Below are 27,578 nucleotides of genomic sequence, written 5' to 3'. Positions count from 1 at the left end.
ATCCCCACTTGAGCCATGGGTTTAACTGGAACATAATGAAGGGAGTGGCTGAAAATAACCTGCCCTTACAAGGCAATCACATTTCAGGATTCCCAGGCCATAGGGAAAAAGCATCTGTGAACAGCAGGGTCTCTGGGTCTTGCCTTTCCCATCACCTTCTTCTCCTTGGAAAAGGAAACCTTGAGAAACTTCTGTGAAAGCAGCAGTCCCAATGTGGGAAAGAGAACTTTCAGTGGCTTTGTTCTCTCTTGAACTGCCCCTCTGTGGCTATGCCAGCTGTAGGCAAGCAGTGGAGCGCACTTTTTCCCAGTTCTGTACAATGTGAGAGCAGGGGAATGTGTGCTCCAGGAGCCTCTTTGCAGACGGTGAGTTTTTTTCTCTATGCGTTCGTCTTTTCCGCTAGCTCGTAATCTGCCCCCTAGCTTCCCTGGGGCCGAGGGGAAGAGGATGATCTTTATATAGCTGTCCTCGGGGACCGGGTGAATCACAGAGTAACATGTAATCCCTCTTGCACTCCGCAACTGTAAAACATCCCAGCTGAATATCAAGCCAGGGAAAATAAGTTGCAGTTTTACATACAAAAATCAGGGAGAGATATCACAAGCACAGTTAGAGGAGTCATCAGTTTCCAACGTAAAACTCAAACTGAAAAATTAAACAAAGGGAAAACAACCAGAGACTGAGGAGGATGCAGAAACCACTTAGAAAGGCCAGGATACCATACTCTTTATCTTGGCACTTAATTTTTCATAAGTTTTTGAAAAATCATATTCAGTAATCATTGGGTGAATCTATTGCATGATTTTCTTTTTTTTTTTTTTTTTTTTTTTTTTTTTTTCTTGGAGAGGGCAAGGAGCCATGTTTTTGTAAAAGCTTGGCCACCATGTTTGGTATCTGAGCTGTATATCATGCACTGTTTGTCATTTCACGCCACTTAGAACAAATCCCAGCTGGCTGGAATCCTAGTCCTGTGGACTGTGAGTCATGGATATTAAATGACCATCATGTGAGCTGCTCCTGCATGCTGCTGTGTTTAGCATGTGGCACTGTAAAGTTGTACAGTATCTTATCACAGAAGATCATCAGCATGCATACACAATTTGAGCGGGAGCACTTTGATAACAACACAAATTATTTGTTTTAGCAAGAGGCAAGAAAGGAGTAGAGATGCATGAAGCTGGAGCAAAGGTACAGCATTTATGTGATTTTTGGAAGACCAGTAAGACACAGAAAATCAGTTGCTGGTTCTGTAGCAACAGATCTGGGGCAAGAATGGAAAAGGTACTGTCCATAGTGGAAGGCTTTGCAAGAACCTTTAAATCTGCTCAAGGAAATCCTGTAGCAGTCTTTTTGATGCATAATTATAATCCAGTCCAGTCTCACCTGGGATATCCAGTATCCTACCCAGGATAAGGAAATGAGGACAAGCATTTAAGTATTTGTCTCATAGGAACCAGAACAAATTCTGGGATTGACTAAAATACCAGTCCCAATTCAGAATTTGTAAACAAGCAATGAGATCTTTTTCCCTGATGTGATATGGACAATCCTTGAAGTGGATGGTTTTAGTCTAGCAGAAGCCCAAATCAGAAGATTTACTCAGCAATCCATTCTATGTTAATGACATGCAGGAAATCTGTACTACAAACCAGACCGGAAAAAACTTAGTGCTAGGGGAAAGCATTATTTTCAAAGAATACCATTTCATACCTGGATTAGGTAGGTTTATTCCATCCTAGTTATGAGCTGGATAATTTCCTGCCATCGGTGATAAAATGAAAATCCGTTTTAAACAACATACAGGAAAACACTGTAAGAGTTGTATGTGAAAGCCCATTTCTATCTTCAAGTTATTCAGGCTAGAAATTGTTGATATCCAGTCCAAAGTGTTATCCAGTTCCTGCAGGTTCCTATGAGATCATGTACTATGATCTATCAAAGGTTCTTAGGAGTCTGTAATGTTTCAGCTTTCAGTCACGGCTCCAACAAAACTACTTCTCTTGCTACTGGTTCCAGCTTAGATCTGTTTTTCTGTCTTTGCATGTGATTTTCTTCCTGGTAGCAGCTACCAGCTTCTTCCCACTATCCCAGCAGTCTCCCCTACCTTTGCTTATGTTTCTACCACGTCACAGCAGTGTAGTTAGCTCTCCTTAGGTCAGCAAAGCCAGGCGTTCATAGCTTGCACTTTCTGACACTTTTCAAGCACTTAGTCCTTTAAAATGTATTATATTTCTTGAATTAAGCATCAAAAACTTTGCATTTGAAGTCTGTTCACAGGCCAAAAGAGACAGTTAAAACTCCCTACTGATTCTTTGTACAGAAGCCCAGGATTTTAGAGAAATAAATATGAATTGAATCAAATGAGGAAAATTTATTCACATTGATCCAGACTTAATCAATATCACCATTATAAGGACATCAGCAAGTTATATGAGAGGAAGATTAAAACTATTAATGCACTGAACTCAAGTTACTATGACTGTGAGAGAGAAGTCAAACACTGTGTTGGGTAGTGTTAATGAAAACAGCATGTTATATCTACAACTGTCACTACAGCTAGCTCCAATCTTCCTTGATTTTTTTTATTCCTCTATTAATATAGGGGCAAATGTTAAAAATGCTGTTGAATTTGGAAGAGTTTAAGAGCAAACATCTTCAAATACGGAGAAGCTTTCATGGAAAGAAAAGACCAAGAGGAAGCAGGGTTATTCACAGACATATGAATGGATATCAGATAAAAGATAAATCAGGCTCACCAACCCACTGGGAAGACCAGGAAGTAATAAAATAAAGCATTAACAAGAAAAAAACTGATTAAAATTAGAGAAATTTTCATAACTATGTGAAGGCAAAATAAACCCAGATGCAAATGCAGAAACAAGGTGCCAGGAAAAGCTATGAAATTAACTTCACAGGGGATATTCAAGATATTGGTCTGTGGGGAGTCACTTCAGCATAATGAAGTCAGAGCTTTCAAGATGCAAAGACATGAACTCGGGAATCCACTCACTACCTTCTAACCCAAATCATCAGAAATAGCTTTGGTGAGCTAAACATTATGTTGTCACAAGTTGTCCCCATTTATTATAACCCAGTTTCTTTGAAATACATGGAACAGACAAGTATGCTGACAATGGCCTCATAACCTGAATGTGACAGCAAGGCCAGACATGGGTACCTGACTAAAAGCCATTGCTATTTTTCCAGGTAAAATCTTTCTTTAATTTAACCTGCTTTATTGAAATAATTTCAACACTATTACTTGCAAGCTTACTGAGATAAATTCTCAAAGAATTTAAATGAATAGATGTGATTTGCTTTGTTTCTAGCAAAGATTAATGTTTTTGCATAAGGGTTGGAAAGCAGTTTTACAGTCAGAGGAAAACAGAAGTCCCCGCTGCTCCCTGAAAGAGAGCACAGGCCTGTCAGCCTGATTCTGGTGTTTGGGAATAGAAATATTTTCTTCTTTTCTTTACACAACTGTGATAACAATCTGTAAGCCAATGTACAACTAAAGTGTCTCCAGGAATTACACTGTTTGCAAGAAATGCATTTTAAACTTATTATAATAGTGTACTCAAGAGCTTGAAATTTCCATGCCCACAGGGCAATATAGCACTACATTTGTGATTTGATGTCACAAGCATGTAGACTTCAGTTTAACAAATACTCTTCAAGAAAACATTTAATTTTTTTCTCCGGGGAAAACATTAAACCCTACCTCAGAAAACTGTACAGAAGGAAGGAAATTTGGTTTGAGATGGCCATGTTTTGGCTTCCAGTCACCAAAATCAAATCTCCTCTCCATATGTATTCCAGCTTTAGCTTCATAGCCCTACTGCTCTGAACCTAAATAATAAACCTAGAACATATTTTACCCTTTATACCATATTCCCATTTGTAACATTCCAGAGAGTTTTTCTTATTTTCCAGAACTCTGGAGGTCCATAATTACTTATGGTTTCTAAGGAAATAAGGTTTAGATGATCACAATCTGCCCACTCGTACATTTCTCTTTCCTACTCTCTTTTGAAAAAAAAACAGAGTATTTTTATTCACATTTGACTGGATGATGAAGATATCAAAGATAAAACTCTTCTTTGGGTAAAGGAAAAAGAACTAAGCTGGTTCTGCCAAAGGGATCCAGCTACTGTGTGGCCATAGATGCGAGCCAGGTGGCCAGTCAGCATGTGTGTATTGACAGGGCAACCAGCACCTTGCTTGGTTTTGCCCCTGTCACATCATGTGCTGCCACTCACCCACCTGGTTAGGTAAAATTCCCTTCACAAAGCTGGGACATCAGAAATGATCCACTAAAAAGCCTGCTGCTCTTTTTGGAGAGTCGTGTGGATCCCAGGCTCCAGAAGTACACTGCTGTGCAAGATAAAACAGACCCCAGCACTGCCAGAGTTACACAAGTGATGAGTCCTCAGAATTGCCAAAACAGAGGCAGATATCCATAATTATCTAATATCCAGAATGACTGAGGTCCTGCGCCAAATACTCACCCAGAGCACATGCAGGAGTGTGGCTTCAGATCTCTGTTTCTCAGCCAGAATTAATCCTGGTGTGCTCAGCAAGGCACTGCTCAGCCTGGACTGCAAGATAAAGATGTAAGTACCCACAGAAGTGTCCTGCCCAGTGCTGGGCAGTTCAGCACCGTGGGAAGCCCACCCAGTGTTCTGGGTAGCAGTGTTGGCAAACAGGCTGAATGGGGGCTTTGTTGCCTCAGCTGTCAAACTCTGTTTAAAGGGAGTTCAGGTATGAATTGCCCCTGCTTCAAATGCATCCAGCTCATCGTAACAATCAATGCATACACAGAATTTATTTGTACCTCATCCTGATCAGCCTCAGGCTGTGCTGGGGGAGGCTTAGACTGGATATTAGGAAGAACTTATTCACTGAGAGGGTGGAGCAGGCTGCCCAGGGAACTGGTGGAATCACAGTACCTGGAAGTGTTCAGAAATCATGTGTATATGGCCCTTAGACACATGATTAATTTGTGGGCCTGACAGTGTTAGATACTGCTTGGCCTTTTGCAACCAAAACAATGCTAGGATTGTGTGATTCTATAGGATCTAGAAAGATTAAAATCAGTTGAGCAAACATGAACAGAGAGCATTTACAGAACAAAATTCTAAAAGGCTTAAAAGTGCTATCTAGCCAATTGCCTAATTAAAACAACACAGTATTTATGTTCACATTTGCCCTGTTAGGTTACAAACCTAACAGGGCAAACGACTGCAATTCTCACGTTTTACACACACAACATTGAAACACTATCTGCAGTGTAGATACACACACATGAACCCTCCAAATTCAGAGGAGGAGAGTGGGCACTTAGAGGACAAGAGCTGCCTAAGCAATTTCAGCCGTCTCCTTTCTGGGAAACTGGCAGCACATTAACACCATGCAGTGAGTCTGGAGCTGGCTCTGGCATCCAGAGTGTAGGCACAGCCTTGGTCACAGGGCTGAGAGGAGAGGGGGAGCTGAGACTGACAGCTGCACTACTGGGAGCTGAAGTGAGAAAGGCTAAAGGTGAGGGTCAAATTGCTGTGGGAGCAAGTGTCATGGTATCTGGTTTCAGCCAAGCAAACTACCTACCTGCACTTAACTCCCTAACACATCCAGCATGTTTGTTAACATACTGATTTCTATCCACTTCACATACAAATGTGCCTAAAAGTCGCCAAAGTCGAAGTATGTGAGTTAATTTTTTCAGTCAGGAGAACTGTGCAGAAAGCTTAACAGAGAGTGATTTTCAAAACCAAAGGAATAGTATCTAATTTAACCAAGAAGAATGCCAAGAGATAATCTAGAGTGGGCTTTGTGGTGAAATAAAGTGTTTAACAAGAATGTCTTCAAGAATCTTGCTCTAAAAGTTACTGTGTTTCACTAAGGTAGAGCCTATATGAAGGCCTGAATGGGATAATCATTTCAGTGGAAGCAAGTTAACTTCAGCAAGTTAAATGGGCAGGGTTAATGTACTGGCTCTGGCTGAGTTCAGGTCATTTCCCCACAGCAGCCCTCACCAAGCTCTGCTCTGTGTTGGTGGCTAGGAAGGTGTTAATAACTCACCAGTGCTTTGGGTTCTGCTGAGCAGGGCTGGCACAGCAACAACCCTCTACAACCTTCCCCCTCCATCAGAAGACTGACCCTGGGAGGGAGCACAGCTAGGCCAGCTGACCCAAATTAACCAAATGGATATTCCATACCATAGGATATCAGCTCAGATATAAAAGCTAAGTAAAAAAGAAGGAAGGGGAGGCTTTCCTTATTTACAATGTTTGCCTTATGGAGCAACCACTCCAAGTGCTGATACCTTGCTTCCCAGGAGGTGGCCAGGCCAGACATCATTTGCTGATAAGAAGGGGATACAACTTTTTTTTTTGTTTTTCTCTTTGCTTGTGTGCACCCTAACTTCCACTTTTGCTTTGGTCCACTGCCTTATTTCAACCTATGAGTCGTTTTCCATTTTATTTTCTGTCCCCAGTCCAGCTGAGAATGAGGAGTGATAGAGTGGTTGGGTGAGCACCCAGTATCCCAACAAGGTCAACCCACCACAGGAAAGAAAGGGGGGGGGGGGGAAAGCAACCTTTCTGATATAATTTTAAATGGATTAAGCCTGAGTTTTCTTCCCTGTGTATTTTAAAACATATTGTAAGAGAATTATGTACATTGCATATATAAATGTATGAGTCATGTAACCCTAACCTGACCTGATATTAGTGAGTTATGATTTTATATGGATATCACTGGTACATTCCTGACCAACAAATCCCTAAGCAGGGCCCCAAGGCACCACATCATGTAAAATCACTGCCCAACACACCTTCCAGAGTAGCCAAAGAGCAGCAGAGCAGATCCTGTCAGGAGCTATTCAGGTAGGTGACACTGGAAACAGATGAAAGTGTCTTCTACTGTCTGGTGATAACCAGGAAAGCAGTCTGACATGCAGCAAGATGCCAGGGAGGCCCTGGAAGCAAGATACCCTGACAAGCTGACAAGACAATCAGAGACTCTGCGTAGAGAAGGATTTTTACAAATGTCCCACCTTTGTAGTCCTGAGGAACTTGAGAGAAAAAGCATCCCAAGGGGTCCAACTTAACAGTGTAGCCTCAGTTACCATGTGAGAGATGGTGAGGACAGCGGGGAGACTGAACAGCCAAAATAAGCATACCAGGTTTGTTCTGAGGAGCTTGGCCCAGGAAAAGATGGATTGTCCCTAGAGAAAGGTGTTGATAAATAAACAGAATCCAGCCGTCAGTCTCATCATGAGCTTAAGCGCAAAGGCAGAAAAGGAGACTGAACTGAGAGATATATCTGGCACACACCATGTACCCCTGAGGCCACCCCAGATAAATGAAAGGTACTCCAGACTGAGACACTCAGCTGAATTTCAATTCACATATCAACATCACTGAAAGCAGATCAAATGCACAGACGGCAGGAGAGTTTCTGTGGCAGAATTGGATTGCAGCTGGGATGAAAACAACCAGGAATGAGGAGAAAGGAGGCCAACCACCACAGAGTACTACCATCACATCTGCCTTGTATGTGTTCTGGAAAAGGTGATTCCAGGCTGGCTTACAGCTTTTTTCAGCTGTCTAGAAATGTATATGGGTTGCTGTACACAGATGCTGGCAGCAGGGTCTGCAGAGCAGCCTCTGTGAGGAGTGGCTGGGCTGCTTCAAGCGCATTCCAGATGGTTCCAATGGCCCCAACACAGGGCATGGCTGAGCCCAGAAACCAGGATTGTGACATCTTGGGGTGGAAGGTGTCCCTTCCAAGATGAACCATTTTGTGATTTTATGATTCTAATGCCAGGGACCAACTTTGCAATATGAACATAGTATCAGTCATGAATTATAGTAGTTCAAGACAAGTTGAAGTGTGAATCATAGAGTCTTGTGCAGCACATTTGGCCATAACAATTCCCATGCATCAGGTGAAAGAAATAGTGCTGAGTATCCTAGACAAGTGCATTTGAGGGCCATGTGTGACCATCTCCATAACTAAGTTGTCTTCAGACTGCAATACAGAGGGTGTAACCACAAATGAGTTACTAGAAAACTGCTAGAAACAAAGCTAACCACAGAGCTCTCCAAAGAACATTTTATATTGCTTTTAGTCACCTTTATGTCATCTCAGAGTCAAATTGTGTACTTACATATACTTACCTACATTTGTTTCAAATTCCCTTTCATATTCAATACAGATATTAATACTTGCAGAATACACAAAGCTTAGGACGCTTTTTAGGTGACATGAGTGCCTTCTTACATCTAAATGCATATACATTTCAGAGAAAATTTCAGACAGGACTGCATAAAAAAGTTTCTAAGGCATAGAGAAACTTTCAACACTAATGTATTTATTGCATCCCACGAGAAGCAGGACTTTAAAACACACTAACCCATGGGAGAATGTAACACAACTGTGACACTTCTGTACAGAGGTAGGCACCAAGTACAGTTGGCCTGCCAGTAAAATCCCAGTTTATGAGTTAAAATCACTTGAGCAGGTATTGCCTGTGAGGCCCTTTGCCAAGCCAAACAACAGCATCTGAAAGCTGTTATTTACATTCTGTGTGGGAAAGAAGGAGGATCACACAGAGGGAGGTTCCAACAAGAATGGGAAAGGAATAAAATGGATTTGCAATGACGAGTTGAAAAGTTGGAAAGGGAGAATACCACATAAATAGTTAAACATTTGTAATAACATTTATGACAGTAAGGATGTTGTTTGATTTAGCTTGACTCGATTTCTTACCTAATGTATTTAACACAGTATAAAATTACACAAGGATTAAGAGAAATTAAATAGAATGGACAAAGCAAGCAACTCTGCCAAGGGTCATCACAGGTGCTGTAAAAGCAATTACATGAGCTAGCTCAGGGATGTCCAGATGATCTGGAAGGAAAGGGGAGTGTTTAGGTTCAGGATGGTAACAGCTTCCTGGTGCCCTTCATGTCCTGAGCTGTGACAGCTCTGCAACTTACACTTCTGCAGAGCAGAATAAAAGCATTCCTAAGTGTCCAGCCCAAAGCCATGACTCCACCCAGAGCTAAGAGGTTTTTTGAGATTCTGGATTCGGGGACATCTAACAAGGCTGGGAATGAGGAAGGCAGTTAAATGTCAGAGGATAAAGGAATTGAGGCAGAAAGAGACAGATGTTTCTCTGGCACATGGCTAAACTGTCTGGTGGGAGACTTTGGCAAAGCTCATGGTCTGCATGTTCTTATTGCTGTTGAGAGGAATTGGGCTTTGTGTACAATTATGTAAACAAACAAATGATCTCAAGACTTTCCAGCTTTGAACCCATTTTTCATCCAGATACACCCTCTTTCCTGCAAAGCCTCAGTGTTCAGTCTGCCATGAAACCAAAAGGGCAATGAGGCTATCATCCCCCGGTTCGCATAGTGAAGTAGCCCAGCAACAAGCAATGTAAAACTAAACTACACATTGCCCCATCCATTAATCTGCACCCTTGCTTTTTCCCGTTTAAGAGTGATGAGCCACAGGGAAAACAAAGAGCTGTTCTCATCACATTTTGGACTAACACATTCCTATTTTAATCACAAGAAAATTGGATTGGAATTAACAAGGTTGGTGTTTTCAGATGATTTGGGAAATGCTTTAAATGACATTTCTTGATATAATTTTTCAATTTCAGGACACAGCACGGAAGAATGCAAAATGAAAATAACAATAGTTGACTTACTATTTTGAACTGAAAGATACAATTCATTAGCAACCTGAAAGAAGCCTCTGACCTTATTGGTGTCATTTTGTTATACTCATACTAGAAAGGGTGGGAAATTCAAGCAGATTAAAAATTTCTAAATTCTGCAAAAAGCTGGCTTGAAGAGAAGCTTTTCATAAGCAAACACATTTTCTTGATTTGCTTTCCATCCAACAGTGTTGTAAGGCCGGGGTTAATAGCAGCAAAATAGAGTGACTTGCAATAGAAATACTTAATGGTCCTGTAGCATATGTGATAACTACGCAGCAGGGGCTCACAGGAGCTGGCTGACAAAAATTGCAGTGCTCTGCTAGGTTAATCTAATTAGAGCTCTTCCTTGCAGCTTCGATTGACAGTTTGGAAACCTGTAAACTTCTCTAAACATAGACAGCCTTCCATTTGCTGCAGTTCAAGAGAGGACCCTCTTATTGCACTCTTCCCTTGAACTGTTTCCATGGAATGCTGTCCATATTCAGAAAAATGTACAGGTTGCCAAACTGTCAACTAAAGCTGTAATGAATGGCTCTAATTACATTCAAGTAGCAGAGAGCATTGCCATTTTAATCAAATCTGAGCCTTGTGAGATATTTGGCACAAATACAAGAGAAAGCCTGAGGAAAACACTGCCAAAATGTTAGCAACCTTTTATTCTAAATTCTGTCTGTCGGAGAACTGAATACCAACTGCTTTGCAAAGGTTTTTGTTTTATGGGATTTTTTATTGTAGCCTATATGGGCTCATCATGAATTATTATCCTGTTCTCTAACAACAATGCAAAACAAAACAAAAACCACAGCCCTGCAATTTCAAGACTAAAAATGATGATCAGCAATTTCACTAATCAGTCAGCTACAGTCACGTTGCCAGTCATAGAGGCAAGGGGGACCTAATAACATCCTTTCACTCGGAGAGTTTCTGCCAGTGCTCAGCTTTGTGTTGTGTACAGCAAGAGACATACAAACAAACTGCTTTGTCAAATATCCTGTCAGATGCTGCCCCCGCTCCTTTCCAAATGGCACCACTTTATGTTCTGCAGCCCTTTATTACCCTAATAGTGTGAAAGAGTTATCCTTACCAGAGTCTGGTGGTCTTGATGTTCTGTTCCTTTTTACAAAATGCAAACTTGGAACAAACTCCAAAGTCATAGCTTTTTATTTATTGATTTATTTGTCACACCTTCAAGATCTCACAGTGATTCAGATGTTAAGTATCAAAACTAATTAGTGCCTGGAAAGAAAAAGATGAGTTATTCAATCATTCTCTAAGTTTAATGGACAAGAAGAAAAGCAAAACTTCCAGAATTTTACAAAATCTACACTGGAGGATAAATGAAGGCAACAAAGGAATTCCTCTTCTTCTTCCAGAGGAATTAATTTGATAATGTAAGGTTTTCAATTACATTCCAGTTCCCTCTCATGAAAGCATCTACACCAAGAGCATTATAGGTGAAATTATAAAAGAGGAAGGATTCACATCTCAGATATGTTGTGTGAGCACAATCATTCTCAGTCCACCACCATTCTGCATTTCAGGAGATGGTTTTCATTTATTTCACAAGGCATTTTGCTAGACTTGTCCTGCCAGTTGTCACACAGAAGTCCTGCTGCTTCATGTTCCAGCAGACAGGCAAATGCCAACCACGCCTCACAGCTTACTGTTGCATTATTGGAGTGCTCTTCCTCCAGCTCCCCTCCCAGCAACAAAGATCCTCAGAAGTCTTCTTCCAAGTCCCAAGAAGTTTTTTTATTCATATTTTTTCATTTACATGATCTATGTTCACTCAGTATGGTTTTAAAATGGGCAAAACCTAAAAGAGGGACAATCCAGGCCCTTTGCAACAATCTATCTAATAATAATTTTGAAGCAGCCTTCAATACATCATTACTCAGCTTCCTGAATAGTGATAGGGGCTGTAGAGAGGTTATAGAAAGCCTTACATGGTGTCCCTCAGTGACAGAACTTAGCAGCCCTCAGGAAAGAGCCTCCTGATTTCTAGACCTAATCTCTACTGCACGTGGAGTTGAATTATTAGAGTAGCAGTCTAAATCAATGGGTTTTCTTTGCTTTTTGGTGAGCTTGTTTCTAAAAAAACATTCTCTACTTATCTTGAAGCTTTTTTTTTCATGTGGTAGGAACTTTTGTGTCTTCTTGTATAAAGATAATTTTACTGTTATCTTCTTCTAGAAGTTGCATGTTTTGAAGCTGCTAGTGAAATACTTTTCTGGTAAACTCATGATCAGCATGGGATATATCATTGACAATTTCACTGTTGATGCAACTGAAATATCAGATTAGCTAATATAAGGAGAAAAAGGGGTTTTAATTTTTTTTTATAATGGTGGTTGTGTTCTCTACTCTTTAAATATATTCATTAAGGACATGCATAGGTCTTTCTGGCTTCAACTAATAACAGATGTTTTAAACATGATGTAGAAGCTCCACACAGAAGGATATTTCTCTCCTATCAACTTCAGTTTGAAGCATGAAATATAATTATCCTTATATCATTATCTTAGCCTGCATAGTTCAAAGAAATAAGACACAATCTGGAAGTGTTTCTGTGCCAAAAAATGTGCTAGCCTTTTCTTCTTTGAAAATCTGAGTAGCAGCTAGGAGAGAGAAGAGAGAATCCTTCCTCCTGGGTAATAAAAATGGGAATGTTTTCTTTACTTTATGTCCCAACACAAAGCCCAGTGTCACAACCACCCTTCCTTCACAGCTAAAGCCTGTGACAAGAGCATTCAAACTGCATGGAAGACACCTAAGTCAAAATAATTTGCTTTTCAGGCATGCTGAGTGCTTTCTGCAATTGATGCACTACTGATGCCTAAGGAGAGCACAGCCTTGGAATGTGAACCAAGAACCAAGGTTCCTGGGAGAAGTAATGTGCCCTGTTCTGTTCTGTATGCCCTGACACATATGTTCCATGTTACTCCAATGGAAAGTAGCAAAGGCAGCAGTAGGAGGAGCAAAACAGGTCAGAAATAGGAGCACCAAGCAAAATAACATCTATTTATACAAATATTTGGATTCTTTAAATTTCCCCTGAAACCATGATAAATTAAGGTGGAGTCAGCTACTTCATGTATTAGGAACACCATTTGCCTGATGGTTGAAAGGTACAGTGTGGACATTTACATGGGAGTTAATCACTGTAAATTGTTCTTAGTGTCAATGGGCATCTAGTCAGTCTAATTAGTACAAACTATGGAGACACTCTTCTTCACCTTAGGCAGATTTTTAAGACAGGTCAAGTGGATTCTGTGCTAAGAGTTCTCATTGCTTTCCACTGCCAGCATGAATGTGCCTCCCCTGGTACAACTTGAGGCCATCTGCTCTTGTTCTCCTATTGCTTTTTACTTGGGTGAAGAGACCAGAGAACATGATAGTCATAATGGAGAAGAAGAAGCCAGAAGCTTCTGACAGAGCATAATGCAAAGATCCAAATGGTACAGGTTATTTATTGCAACAGGCAGCATAGTTTTATTGCTAGAATGTCCAAGCTGGTATATCTTAAAGGCCACTGTACAATCTACTGGTACCAGCCTTCTTCATTACACAGTGTATGCAAATCTTATGGCAGCTCCATTTGGGATTGATACAGTGCCTGGACGAGATGATGGTGAGTCCATGGTGAAGCAATCCGATCCCAGAGAATTGCTGTGAAAATTTGGTGGTCCAAGGGAACCAAAGAAAGGATTGGTAATATATCAGTGTTTCTCATTATCCTTCCTAGAAGTCATCGCAAATGACTACTCCCAGTGTAAAAGCAAGGAAGCCACGAATGCCACTCTGCCTGAAGTAATTTTTAAATTGAAGGTGAAGCATGGGCAATGTCACACCATTCTCAGCTCAGTGATAAGGTTTTTTGTTTGTTTCGTTCTGTTTAAATGTTTGTAGATAACATTTGTAGACGATACAGCCTGTTATTCCAGATTTTCCAACATATTTGAACACTCAAGGATAGATAAAAGCATAGATGGCACTCACTGCAAAGTGTCTCAGATATATGTTTATATATTTAGAACCTTAACATAGCTAATTATGATACCTAGCAGAAGAAGCATGATTCAGGTGGAGCAAGTTGCCCAGAGCCAGCAGGAGGGCATGTGTGACTCAGATGATTATCTGTTGAACTTATCATCATATTGCTGCCCACTACTTTATGAAGAGCATGGGTCAGCATAATACTTAGAATTCCAGGGGAGCAGTGTGGAGTTCCCACCAGATTTCAAGCAGCAGATTTTACTTGAATGTTTCAGGAGTGAATTGTATCTTGTGGAGAATCAGCACAGCTGCCTCAGTAAACCACAAGTTTTGATAAGTTTGCTGAAGCACCTTCTCTTATTTTTCTCTTAATATAACACACTGAATGATTATGAAATTAAAGTTATGGGATGACATGATTACCCATTATGGGGAGATATGACATTATGGGATGTCATTATTATTATGACATGATTACCTAATATGGGGTCTTAGCATGTATTTAGTTGGTATACAAAAGGACACAAATCTCTTGGTTAAAATTATTTTTTTCAGTTAAACCACTCAAATGATGGCAAGAACTCAATGATCACAAGTCAGCCATGTTATCCAGGAAATGAAATGAAATGAAATGTAGTTGTGGCACTTTTATCTTACCGCTGAAGTGAAAGTAATGGCAAGATATGAGCTATAGGCATAACCAGTTATATTGTAGTGGAGGCTGACTAAGCAATCAGGATGAATGACTTCATGCTGCAACACTGAACACATAAGAAGTTGTAGACAAGACTAAGAATGACTGTGGTAGTGATGAAAGTTGTGCCTTTGCATGTGTCCTCTCACACACACACTTTTCCTGTCTGATGGGCCATTTGCCCTAAGATAAGAACACTAGGTGAGTATTTCAGGATAGATCCCCACCTCTGGCAAGGACATCTGCAGGGTATGTCCAGCATGAAAATGGGGAACACTCATTTTTGGACCGGTGAGTAAAAAGCACTAAGTCTGCTTGAATGGGGAGATAAAATGCTAAAGTAGCTACATAGATACTTGGTTGTTTTGTAATTGTTAATCTGCAAGGCCAAAAACTTTAAACCTGTACTTTTCTAGATGGAGCTTCTTAATTATAACCCTTTAAACATAAGTTGTTGATCAAAACTGAGACTAAATGGATCTAACCACACCTAGGCATCCCTGTGAAATTTAGAAAGGAAGGGGGTCTCTGTGAAGCTTGTGACACAACAACCTACTGAAATCCTTTCTAATACTTGATAGAGCTCTTATTTAGATACAGCATGGGCAATATTTAGATATGGTAATAGCAAAAATCTAATCATAATCATCCACAAAATCTACTTCTCAATCCTGGCCAAGGGCCTTCTCTTGACTCTTCTGCCACAGTCACAAGATCTTTTACATGAAGATTCTTCTGTGTTAAAAGTGATATTTCTGGAGATATTTAAAGTTCTGATTGAAGATTTGCTTTTAAGAAATTACGGACCAGCCAGTCTAAGATGCCTACAGATTAAATCCGCAAAGAATCTTCAACAGTGGTACATGGAAAGAAGTCTGAGCCAGTAGGATTTGGACTATAGCTAGACCTGCAAATGTTCTCTTCAGATTGCATTAAGATGTCCTTTGAAGTCTAATCTATTCTGGGATTTTATTGCCATATCTTAACAAATATTAACACATCTTACATAAATCAAAATAGAAGTCATGGCTTTCACATGAAGAATTATGGTCATTAAGTCCTGGCAACCAGAACTGCAAGCAACAATGAGCAATTGAAAAAACTGAAATGTTACAATGGATATTATTTTTTTTCCAGTTGCATGATAACCAGAGATTCACTCATAGTCATTCAAAGACTTCTCAGAAGTATTTGTTCCCTTTTGAGTGGCCCACACAACTCATCAGAAACTCTACAAAATGGGCTTTTTATTGCTTGCCCCATCACTTCCTGAAGCTGAAAGATCCCCAGGAAGGAGACAGAGAAAGTGACTGCTGCATGCAGTGATAGACCTTAGCCTTAATTAAGACCTCTTTATCATATGAATCAATGATCAATGACCAATGATTAAATAACAAAAATATGTGTGACCCGGTTCTCCTGCAGCTTTCACCAAAGCCACTGCCACTACCATCATGCATTATTTCACATTGATTAAAAGCATAGGAGGAGAATTAGACCCAAAAGCAGAGAGTGTGATAAATGCATCAATGTTTTTTGGGCACTGAATCTTTTAGTAAATACTACTAAGCAAATATACAGCTCTTAAAAAATCAGAGTCAGAGAACACAGCAAAAGCTTGCAGTTGGAAAAGACGCTTGGTAATTCCATGGAAAAAGTGTAAATAGTATCAAATGGCACACTCTCCATGGATGGGGTTCCACCCATTTATGGTAGAAGAGGACTGGGCCCAGCATCTTGATCTGTGTTCAGCTAAAGCTCCCTCTCACAAACTTTCAGCATCCCAGTTCTGCTGGTTCAAGAAACATGATACTTCCCAACATGAAGAATTCATTGAAGTTAGGAGGAGGGACAGGAAACTTGTCTTTTCTTTCATTTGTTTTCCCCAGTTGCATGCTTTGGAACTTTGCCCTGGAAAGACACATTTTATGAAAGAATTTTACAGAGGCTCCAGCTGCTTAGAAGATCCTACAATTCATTTTACTAGGAGCAACCATGAGTGACCAGCTCGATTTCTTGCAAGAAACTGGCAGTAGACATTCTGACAGTTTTTGTCAGAGGTAAAAACATAGAGATTTCATAAGATCTGATGGCCATTTCTTCAGCCCTTATCTATGATAATCTATTTGAGAGGTTATGTGGGGCCATAAAATGTGTGAAGAATTGATTCATGAGCCAATACAGGGACCAGTACAGATGAAAGAACTGTCTTACGAAACATATTCTTTGATTGTAAAATGGACAAATAAAAGTGAACTAGGGGGGACAAAAACAGTTTTGACAAGTACTGTGCTCAAATTGGCAGCTTTCAGAAAGAAAGACTATAATGCTACTTCACAAAATTCTGACTGATGTGATGATTTGCAGCTCCCATGACATATCAAGAGGCAGTTTAGGCATTTGTAGATTTATACTCCTTTAGTCAGTTACAAATCACAGACGAGCTTTCATCCATTAAAGCAAACATTAAAGCAAAGGAATGGAGTCGCTGTAGCACAGTTGTGGAATCAGAATCAAGCCAAAGTGTGTTTTACTTTAATAGAACTCTCAAATTTGTCTTTGATGATAGTCTGATAAGCATGGAAAACATGCGTACACAACACAGTTTGACACAAAAGGAGTAGACACAAGTCTAGAGTCCTGTGTTCAAAGACAACAAAAGAACCAATCACTAGTTTGTACTCCACCAGTCTCTGCACAGATTTGCAGAGCTTTCTTTATATGTCTGGAGTCAAAATCCAGATTTAGATTCATCTTAAAGGAGTCTGGGTGACACAATCCAAAATCTCCATAAAACTAAATCAACATGCATAAGCAGGACAAAGAGACTGCTTCTCTGAGTCAAATCATGTGAGTAGACACAGACAGCACAGTTTGCACACAGAGTAGTTAATAATGGTTCACCATCAATCCGAAGACAGTATTGAATGGAGATCCGTGGAAGGCTCTTCTGGGTTTAAAAGCATTTGGTATTTTCGTTAACGGCTTATATGAAGAAACTGATAGGATGCTTACATTTATTAGCCAATGACACAAAAGAGGAGTGATCTACAAGAGTGCTGGATGTCTACAAACTGGAGAATTGAGCTGAAAAAATAGCATGAAGGATAGCTAATTTAATGCAACATCTACATCAGTATAGGACATGGACCTACTGTCCTAGCATCAGTCCAGCAAGTATACATTAACAGCAAGTATAGGAAGACAGTGCATTAGAAGTTTGCCAGTTTTTGTCAGAGATAAAAAAACAGAAATTTCATAAGAACTGATGGCCATTTCTTCAGCCCTTATCTATGATCATCTATTTGAGAGGTTGTGTGGGGCCATAAAATGTGTGAAGAATTGATTCATAAATTCCCTTATATGCTTGAAGCAGAGCTATTAACAAAAAAAGGCAAATTGTTTATTAATATCTAGCATCAAATTTGAGTTCTAATGTGACAGTAAAAATTCATAAGTTGTGTTCACATTTAAGCAAAAAAAGTGCAAGAAATTATTGTTCTTAAAAGCTTTCTGTTTAAAGGGGGGTTTCCTTTGTGAACACTTTGGAATTTTCTGAGAAATAACAAGCACTTTTTTTAGCAGGAGCTGTGAATTAACTTTTTGTATCAACAATGCCAGTTTCTTTGTACATAATACTTTTTTTTTTCCTTCATGCCCTAGCAGACAGTTTTGGCCTCAGCTTTGGTCAGGGTGGCTGCACTGTAGTTGTGTTCAGTCCTGGCCAGGGTATCCTGGTGATTTGCGCCTTAACCCTCATGCCCTGAGTTGATTCTCTGACTTGATCATGGACCTGCTTCACACTTTGACCAACAGGCTGTCTCCAACCCTGGCAGATGCATCCTAGCACAGAGTGATCCCATCAGTGACTTGCTGACCTGACCTACTTGCTTGATGTTGGACCTTCCATGTCACTGGGGGTTTCTCTGGCAGTCTAGACTCTCTCGTCTGAAGGTGTTAGCATAAAACATGCTCCACTTGCCATGTCCAGGTGCCTAAGGATGGCATCCTTGTTGATAAGGACACCATCTCTGTCTGTGTTTACCGTGCTCAGCTCCTGGCTCCCCTTCCTGCCAAAATTTGTGATACTGTGTTTTGCCTGCTACTGGGATTAAAACCACATCTATGGGCAGACTCAAAGAAGCAGGATGAAGTCCTCATGGTCAGGTTGGGGAATGTGTACAACAAAGCATACTGACATTACAAAAAAAGCCAAGTCTGGTAAAAATGGAAGGTATTTTTTGCATTAAAAGTTCAGGGTTGGAAATATCATCTTCAGATGAGCATGACTTCCATTTTAAATGGTCTCTTCTTCAGAAGCCACATTTAATGTGACACAGAATTGTGATCGATATAACTATAGGTGAGTATCTCCTAATTGTTCCTGAATCTTCACTTTTCTCACAAGTCCCTGTGATGCAGGGTAGAAGGACTGAAGTATAGGAAAAAGATGACACTTTTGATAAATAAGTTATAGATGTAGTGTAAATTGCCATTTGTTTACAGTCGATTTCCCAGCTGTGATTTGGAAACCATCTGATCAGAAGAGAAATCGCCTAAACAAAACTAAACAAAATTAAGGACATTCAGTTAAACAGTGAAAAGGAGGGCATTAGGAAGAAAATTGATGGCTTCTAAGGGGATTTTCCTCTCTGTATAAAGTAGTTGACCAGATGAGAATGCAGATAAGTCAACAACTATAGATTCATCTCATTCCTATTGTTACATTTTCTATGAAGAATGCAAGTTAGTGTTACCAGCTCTAAGTAGTTCTACGAACAAATGTTACTGGGACTGGCATGTAATTGTTAATATTTAACATAATTTTTGATGAGAAATCATTATTAAAACAGCAAAAGCCTCCACAACATCTAATCTCTCTCTTCCCTCTCAAGTCGCCACTGAAAGGTGTGTTCTCTAGAAAGTGATTTAGACCAAGACTCTAACCATATTTTCCTTTAGAAATTAATCAATAGAATTTATCAAATTTGGGTTTAATCTACAGCCAAACTTGGGCCCTTGATTACAAAAAGAGCTAAAGAAGCTTTTCCTTTCTAAGCCATGGATAGCCTTTAATAATATCTTTATATATTGTCTGCTATTGGAGCTATGGAGTAGACCATCTTATTAAATGCTCTAGAAAGTTGAAAAAAATTAAGGCCTTGTGTTAATGAGCAACTGACCCAAGCCCAAACTACACATGTGGTTTGCCCACTCTTTGAGTTTGTTGTTGAGTTTGGTTCTTCCACTTTCTCTGTTGTTTATCTGGGATCATTTAAGCAGAATTACAGGCCACTGAATTTCACCTATGTCAACGAGGCAGGACATTTCAAATACTTCTAATGTTTGATTTTGTTCAGCTGAAAGCAATATCTCTTGGCACAACTTCTGTTCTGAAAAGTTAAACTCTGGAGGATCAAGCTATGCTTGATGAGTCAAACTCAGATATTGGGTGTTGTGACAAGTTTTTGTCAATTTTCTCAGGCATGCTCTGACAGCAGAAAGGAAAAAATTGTCCCCAGTTCACAGTCAAGGGGCACTTGGGAATAAAACTCTAGGTTGCTTGTGACTCATTTTGAGTTGCAAACCATAAGACACAGCTAGAGTAGGAGGGCAAGTTCTGCACATGAGGTGCATCACCCAATACACCCAGCTACTGACACCATGAATGCTGAGTATGAGAGAACAATTGTGAAGTAGCTAGTGTCAGTCCAAATGAAGAGATGTCTTAAAAGAGAAATCCTGAAGTTCTGTTGCCTTACATTTCAAGTAGCACAAGTAACTGAGGTATTCGTTTTAATTTTTACAACCTTCTTTCTAAACACAAGCTTCATTTTGCTTTTAACTATGGTAGAAAGAAAATTATTTACTATTCATCCTTAATTTTGAGGCCCAGAGGGATTACCTTTAATGAAGGGACCATGAATGCACACTGTCTGTTGCCCAGGACACCTGTGGTGTGAGGTGACAACTAGTATTATTTGCTGCATGGTGAAAAGGATGTGAAGCAGGAAGCATCATCATAGCAGGGCATCTCACCCCCACCAGAGCTTATCTGCTGCTTGTTAATCAGTCAGATAACTCAAACAGGACAAGATGCCCTAGAGCAAGTTATTTTGGCACCATGGGGTTATAAACATCTTACCATTTGTTAAGTGAGATCTGGAAAGGTAAGCTAGATTTTTGACACTTAGTTTACACCAAACTTTAACAAAACAGAAATCTATACATTTCCCTGGAATGCAGTGGAGTTTCTCCCATGAGCAGGAACGCCTGCTTTGCAGTTACTCTCCAGGGATTAAGTGAAGGAATCTCTGCATGTTATCATCATTTCAGTGATAAATTACATTCAACTCCTATTCAAAACTATTACTTTTGATAGGTGTCTTGATATAATGCACTGGTTTATGTTACGCTGTAATCTACTAGTAGTTCTTTTTAGTTTTATACTGTGTAGTAAGAGATTCTGATTAAGATCTTTCAGCTGTTATCTCTTGTCTGTTTAATAAATAATTCAGTTTATAAATAGACCTTATCTGCCATCCTTAGAATCTGCAAGCCAGAGTGATTCCTTACATTTAAACTGTTGCCAAATCTTGAGGCTAAGGCATGCCTTGTTTGAAGCTCACACTCGCACTCGTCCTGTGACAATTATGTAACAACAAAAGATGGGAAGGGGAATGGATTCTCTCAGCAAAGGTGAAGTTATAGTGTGAAAGAAATCTTGTGTGAGAATACTCCCAAGGCCAGGCTAGCTTATGCTGCTCAACATTCTTGAAAACAAACCGCTGCTGTTGTTTGTTTCAAGAAGGTTCCCAAAAATGGGCCAATCTGGCTTTGTTTTGCCCTTCTCCTGGTGGACCGCAAAAAAGAGGGGAATACTTTGAAGATCTCTGTTGCCAGCTAACACAAAGGGAAGTGGATATGATAGTAGGGGTGCAATGCTCTTAAGGGTATGACTGTACTGTGCAAGACTACAGGGACTGAAATATCAATATCAACATACCTTCAGTGAAGCTGGTGGCACACCTCTGCAGTTGGCTAAAAGTTGGGAAACTACTGGTGCTGTCTGCAATAGCAAATAAAAAATGTGAGGCTTCTCCTCCATTATTGGCTGGGATCAGTGGAAGATTTGGTTTAACTGAATTTTCAAAGAAAAGGAATGGGTCAAGGAAGAAATTGATCCAGATTTTAGACTCTTTATGGATATAATCTAGTTGGTCAGATAGACCATCCCTCTGTCTCTCACAGACCTCTTCTGAAGGAAGGGGCTGAAAAACTATTTCATAAGATAATCTGAAGGAGAGGCACAGGTTTCAGATACCTAAGAATGTCTGAAGAAAAAAAATAAATCACGCTATGGTGTGTGATTTATTTTAGTGTGATGTTTAGACACTTCTGTGAGTTGGTAGCAAGTAAGCAGAGGTGTTTTGGATTGCAGTTTTAAATTTGGGCACCTACTTCTTTTTCTGGATTGAATTCCAGGGCAGTAGAAGCAAAGGAAACAGACTCCATCAAGACCTCCCAGTCTGAACAGGAGACTTGCACTGCAGGTGAGATTATATTTATTTAAATTTATTTAAATTCCATAAACTTTGGACAGTCTCCAGTTCTCAAGTTAGGATCTTTTATTTGATGTTGGTGGGCAGTTACAGCCAACAAGCATGACCCAAGATAAATCCTAAGCAAAAGAACACAAACAGCCCTTCTATGAAAATTAAAATCACAGGATTTTTCTCTCTTTCCTGCCCCCTCAAAAATTGTTGATTTATTGCCCTGAATCAAACCATGTCATTTAAAACCAAGAAGTCAGATAGACATGGAGTTAATGATTTGTGTAGGAGAACTTGCATCTAGAAATTATTGTAAAAATATAGAGTACACTACAAAAGGAAAAAATAGCTTTGTAAGAGGAAGACTTACTAAACTTCACAAGCTAGTAGAAAATGTTGAATCAAACATTTCTCCTCTGACCCATTAGCAGATTTTACTAATATGATGTTCATCCTTCTCCTTATGTAATAAAAGTCTACACTTTCAAAATGGACACTTTACTTATTGCTACAAAATATGTTTAGTTAAAACTCTATCCTGAGACATGCCAGTGCAGACTTCATGCATCAGTATTTGCCCAGGCAAAACTTGTATTTGTTCATGCAAATGTACAGCTAGGACACATAAATATTGATTTGTTTGCATAAGAAAGATATTTCTCCTGGCAAAAGTTTTTGAAACTGTGGCCTGACATCTAGGCCCAGACTATTTAATGGCCTTTGAAGACACAATGTTAGCAGGCAATTTTTTTTGAAGTTTGCAAAAATATAACAAATTTGAAAAACATATGTTCAAATATTCAGGTTCAACCATTATGAATTTTGAATACAGCATTTCAGACAGAATAAGGTTTCACAGAAGGAAAGAGGGTCTCTATTTAAAACAGGAGCCTGGGAAAATGAAGACATATGTTCAATTCCTGTTACTGCAATAAACTTTACTGACACTGGGCAAGTATCCTAATCACTCAGTCCCTTAGTGCCCAGCTGGAAAAATCAGGAACACTGGTGCTTATTTTTCCTGTCTTGCTTCATTTGCCTCGAAGGTCTTGGAAACAGGATTGCTTCTGATTATGTACAGTTAGTGCTTGCAGGAGCAAGACCCAGATCTCAACTGGAAGCTCCAGGAACCACAAAGAGCAGGACTGGACAGTGTGAAATTAAAAGGGTGAAAACTTTCAGTATGGCATTTCTAAACACATTTCCTTAAGTGCTCCTTAGAAAAGGGGGAGGGAAATTTCTTTCTTTATTTTATTTAAGCTTGAATTAATGAAAATATTTATACTGAAAAACAAATCAATACTCTAAGGATCTTGTAAGTAAAATTCAAGTATTTTAAAATTTAGGTAGCACTTCAGCAATTTTACAGAAAACAAGGCCAGCAAGTTAGCATTGAGAACTACAACAGTAACACCAATTTCTGCTGCTACTCTTCAAACTAGTGGTAGAAAAAATTATTTTTTCACATGAAATTCTGGTAAGTTGTGTTAGATGGGGAAAGCAAGTACAGGTAGTTCTCTCTTTTGCAAAGATTTGCTTATGAAAAAGGGTGAACACAGCATGATGTAAGATAGGAAATGTCAAAGAATGTTGTTATCCCTTTGCAGCCAGGACTGAGCATTAATCACTTTCATGGATGCACACAGCCTTCCAGAGCAAACCAGCAACCGTGTGTCACTGGGAAAAATACCACTTTTGTTCACAGTTTCAAGCTTTAATACTTGTAATTAAGCATCTTTTTCATTATTTAAAAAAAAAGGCACGTTTAAGGTCATGGATAGTATTTATTTTTTCAGTAAAAATGGACTGTAGATAAAAAGAACATCAAAAACACAAATTGTCTTCAATTGTCACAGAACTGAAAGGTGATTATAACTAGGTCAGCACAACCATCTGACTTATGCCATTTGACAATCAGCCATTGGCTATTTTTTCCACAGTAAAATAAAAGAGTGAAAGCTGTTCCATTTCAGATCAAATGAAATTGTTAAGCTTGGGTGGGGTTTTTTTGTTTGTTGTGGGTTTATTTAATTTTTTTACTATTTTTCATCTACTTCACTATTAAATGTAATTACCTCCTAAGACTGATTTTTTTAAATTAAAAAAATAATTTCTGTTTGGAACGTATCAGTACCAAGTTGATATCTTTAGAGTTAAAACAACCTAGGTTTAATAAATATTTTTATTTATTCTCTGTTTCCTTAGCAAGAGTCAACAAAGAGCTGAATTAAGTGATTCTCAAGTCAGTCTCAAAAGCTTTTGCAGCAAGCATATAATTGTTTTTCTTCCTTTCCCCCTTTTTCCTCCAAAAGGAGACAAGTAGCACCAGTCCCAAAACCTTAGGCAAATGCTGGAAGCCTTATCAGACCCCACACCAGAAAAAAAATCCAGTGTGATAACACTCATCCCTTATTTCAGAGGGGCCACAATTTTCTTCCTAAGGAAAGATCTGTGCCATTTCCAGCCAGAGGTTTCAGAAAGTTATACAAACCTCCTGGTTCCACATGTGTCTGGGAGTATTTTACATGACTAGGTTATACCCATCATTTATTTGTTCTTTTATAGGGCTTTCTCTCACACAGCAATTCCTATCATGCACTTCCCATTGATCCCAGGCAAGCTCAGACATCCCTTGGGTGGAAATGCAGAGACAGAACTGATGCATCAGTTTAATGGCACCCACATATCCTTCGTGTCATGAGGATCTCTGTGTAACCTCTTGGGAGTATCTCCCTGTCCCATTTTTGCTACAGAGCTGTACAAAAGGTCAGAGAAAGAGTCAGCAGGATGGGTCCTGAAGGGTCATTCTCTGATCTTAATTATTCTGATGTAGTTGCTTTGAGTTATAGGCACCATTTTTGCCTGTGAAAAGATGATCTAAGGTTTGCCCCGAACCCTGACTTTATAAACATGGCTTTCTTATTCCCCCTTTCCCTTTGTCTAACAGATGGCTTTACAGAACTTCACACACCAAGAATATTTGATGTGCTATACAGAGTGGACCATCATATAATTTACTTTCTAATTTTTTAACTGAATACTGAGGAGGCACTATGAAGCCTAGTGCTAGCTAGCAGTGTTCAAATAAGATGAACTCTGAATCCCATTAATTACTGAGTTTCTCAGTGTGTCTGGTAAATGATGCCTAGCTTATTTTATCCACAATATAGGGGTTAACCACAGGAAATAGAATTTTGAGAATCTTTAAGAAAATTCTCACACAAGTGTATTAATACCAGATGTATGAAAAGCATGCCACCAGGGAAAATACAGATTTAAAATATTATTTAAGTGTATAGTAAATAGATAGTTAATATAACAGCATACATTCACAGTTAAATATAATTTAAATAATTTTTTTGTCTTTTCAGTGAAAAATTAGTAGATCATTAACTTCAGGTGATATCTTCCAATATCAAAAGAAATCAAGAAATATTTGCCTGAAAAATAGCTCTTTTAAGAAATAAAACCATGTCTATTCCTTGTTAGTGGCTAAAGCAGAGAGAGTATGAAAGATTCTTTCACATGGACATTACTGGTTCCTTCTTTGTTTCATGTACAAACTCATTGGCTTCAAATTTTTCCTTATAGCTGAATTCTAAGCTGAACTGTATGCATGTTATCCATGATCCACTGTCCTCTACAAGTAGATGTCCTTATATTTACAGCAAACATTTTTGACCACTTGTCATCCCTTATTCCAAATCACTTGAGTCCTTTTTTCCAGAGTCTCTTCCCTCGGATTAATCTGGAATCATATCACAAAAAGTACTATGAGATTACAGCAAATTAACTAGTTTTCAGTAATTCAGAAATCTGATGTCTTACTTGGCTCAGATAGACATGTGGAATTGGTACTAATCCATTGGATATTTTTCATTTTTAAAAAAGTTAAAATTAATGGAAATGTAATTCTAATAGGTCTTGTTTCTGTTTGTGCACAATGGTCCTACCAAAAAATTCACATTCAAACTCTGTCTGTTGTTACATACACAACAACAACTATTTCAAAAGAGGTTTTATGTAAAGATGTAGTGTGTGTTCTGTAGATGCCAACTGCTCACAAATTAATTGGATTTATCAAGAAGTTCTAACCTCCATACAGAGTAAGTGAAGTTCAAGGCCCAGAAAGAGAGAGAAAATCAAAACTAAATTAGAGCAAAAGAAGTAAAATAGTGCAAATATCTAAGAGAGAAAACATCCATTCACTTTACCTTGTATGACCCTGTGGGGTCTGTTTTTGTTTTCCACATCTATTCATGACAAGTGTACTCTAGGAACTTGCTGTGCAAAATAGCAAATCCAGTGAAAATTTAAGAGCAGTTTTAGTGTGCAGATACTGGACCTACACTCAGGCAGCATGGTTCACAGATTTTTCCTTAGCTGAATATAACTACTGTCATCTTCTTCCTTTAGCTGGGTCCACATCTAGAAGCAGAAATGTTATTAAATTCTCCATATCACATAGTTAAAAATAATACTAATCAGGGCTGACAGTGAAGCAGAAAGGGTGCTAGGCATCCTGGACCACTCTAACAACTTACCAGTCACATTCTTCCTGTTGCAGGTATTTTACATGAAACCTCTCAGGCTTGGTTCGCTCTGTGTTATACTTTTTTACTATGGTGAGCGTCACACATTTAAAGAATACATAAAAAGCCCACCACAAGATATTCAATCAGCTTTTATTCTAACACCACAGTGCTTCAGCCCACACAAATGATCAGAAATGACTACTTTCACAGGTATTAATCTTCATTAACCCCCCTGAAATCTTTATCAAAGATTTCTTTTTATATCTCAGCTGTCCTTCCTCCCAAAAAGGGTGTCTCAACACCAGGTGTTTCTCATCCTTATTGTATGTGCTCATCATAAATCCTGATAAAAAATGTGTAGACCAAGATACAGACATGCACCATTGCTTCTCCCCAGTGGTTGTTGGTGCCTAAATATGCTCATTAGAGAAATAGAAAATCATGCTTCTGCTGCACATCATTCACAAGGCATTATTAGCAAGAAATGTTTCCAAGTCCTATACTGTTTGATTTCTTGGCATTATCAGATTATTCCTAAGCAAGCTTGCTCAACATCCACTCATAGTTTTAGATTTATTTGGAGTTTCTTGCCACTTCAAGCACAGCTTTTAAACAGTCATTTATATCCTGTTTCTTGTCTAATTCATGGTAAATTGACTACAAGCATGTATAAGCACAAATTAGAAGTCAATAAAGGCAACCTAAAACAAGGACAGATTTTTGCAATTACCATGGCACTTTTCCCCTTCCCATTAAAGAATTACTTCCTACCTTATCATGGCAGAGAATCATAGAATCATTTCAGTTGGAAAAGGCTGGTAAGATCATGAAGGCCAACTGCTCATCTAGCACTGCCAAGTCCACAACTAAACCATGTGTCTCAGTGCCACACCCACATTTTTTCACTACTTCCAGAGATGGTGACTCCACCACTTCCCTTGACAGCCTGTTCCAATGTTTAATAACTCTTCCAGTGAATTATTCCAGTGAATAAAGCATTCATAATATGCATTCTAAATCTCTCCTGGTGCAACTTGAGGACATTTTCTCTTGTCCCATCACTT

This window comes from Vidua macroura, chromosome 1 (genome assembly GCF_024509145.1).
Source record: "Vidua macroura isolate BioBank_ID:100142 chromosome 1, ASM2450914v1, whole genome shotgun sequence".
NCBI lineage: Eukaryota > Metazoa > Chordata > Aves > Passeriformes > Viduidae > Vidua > Vidua macroura.
Note: the sequence above shows the minus strand (reverse complement) of the source record.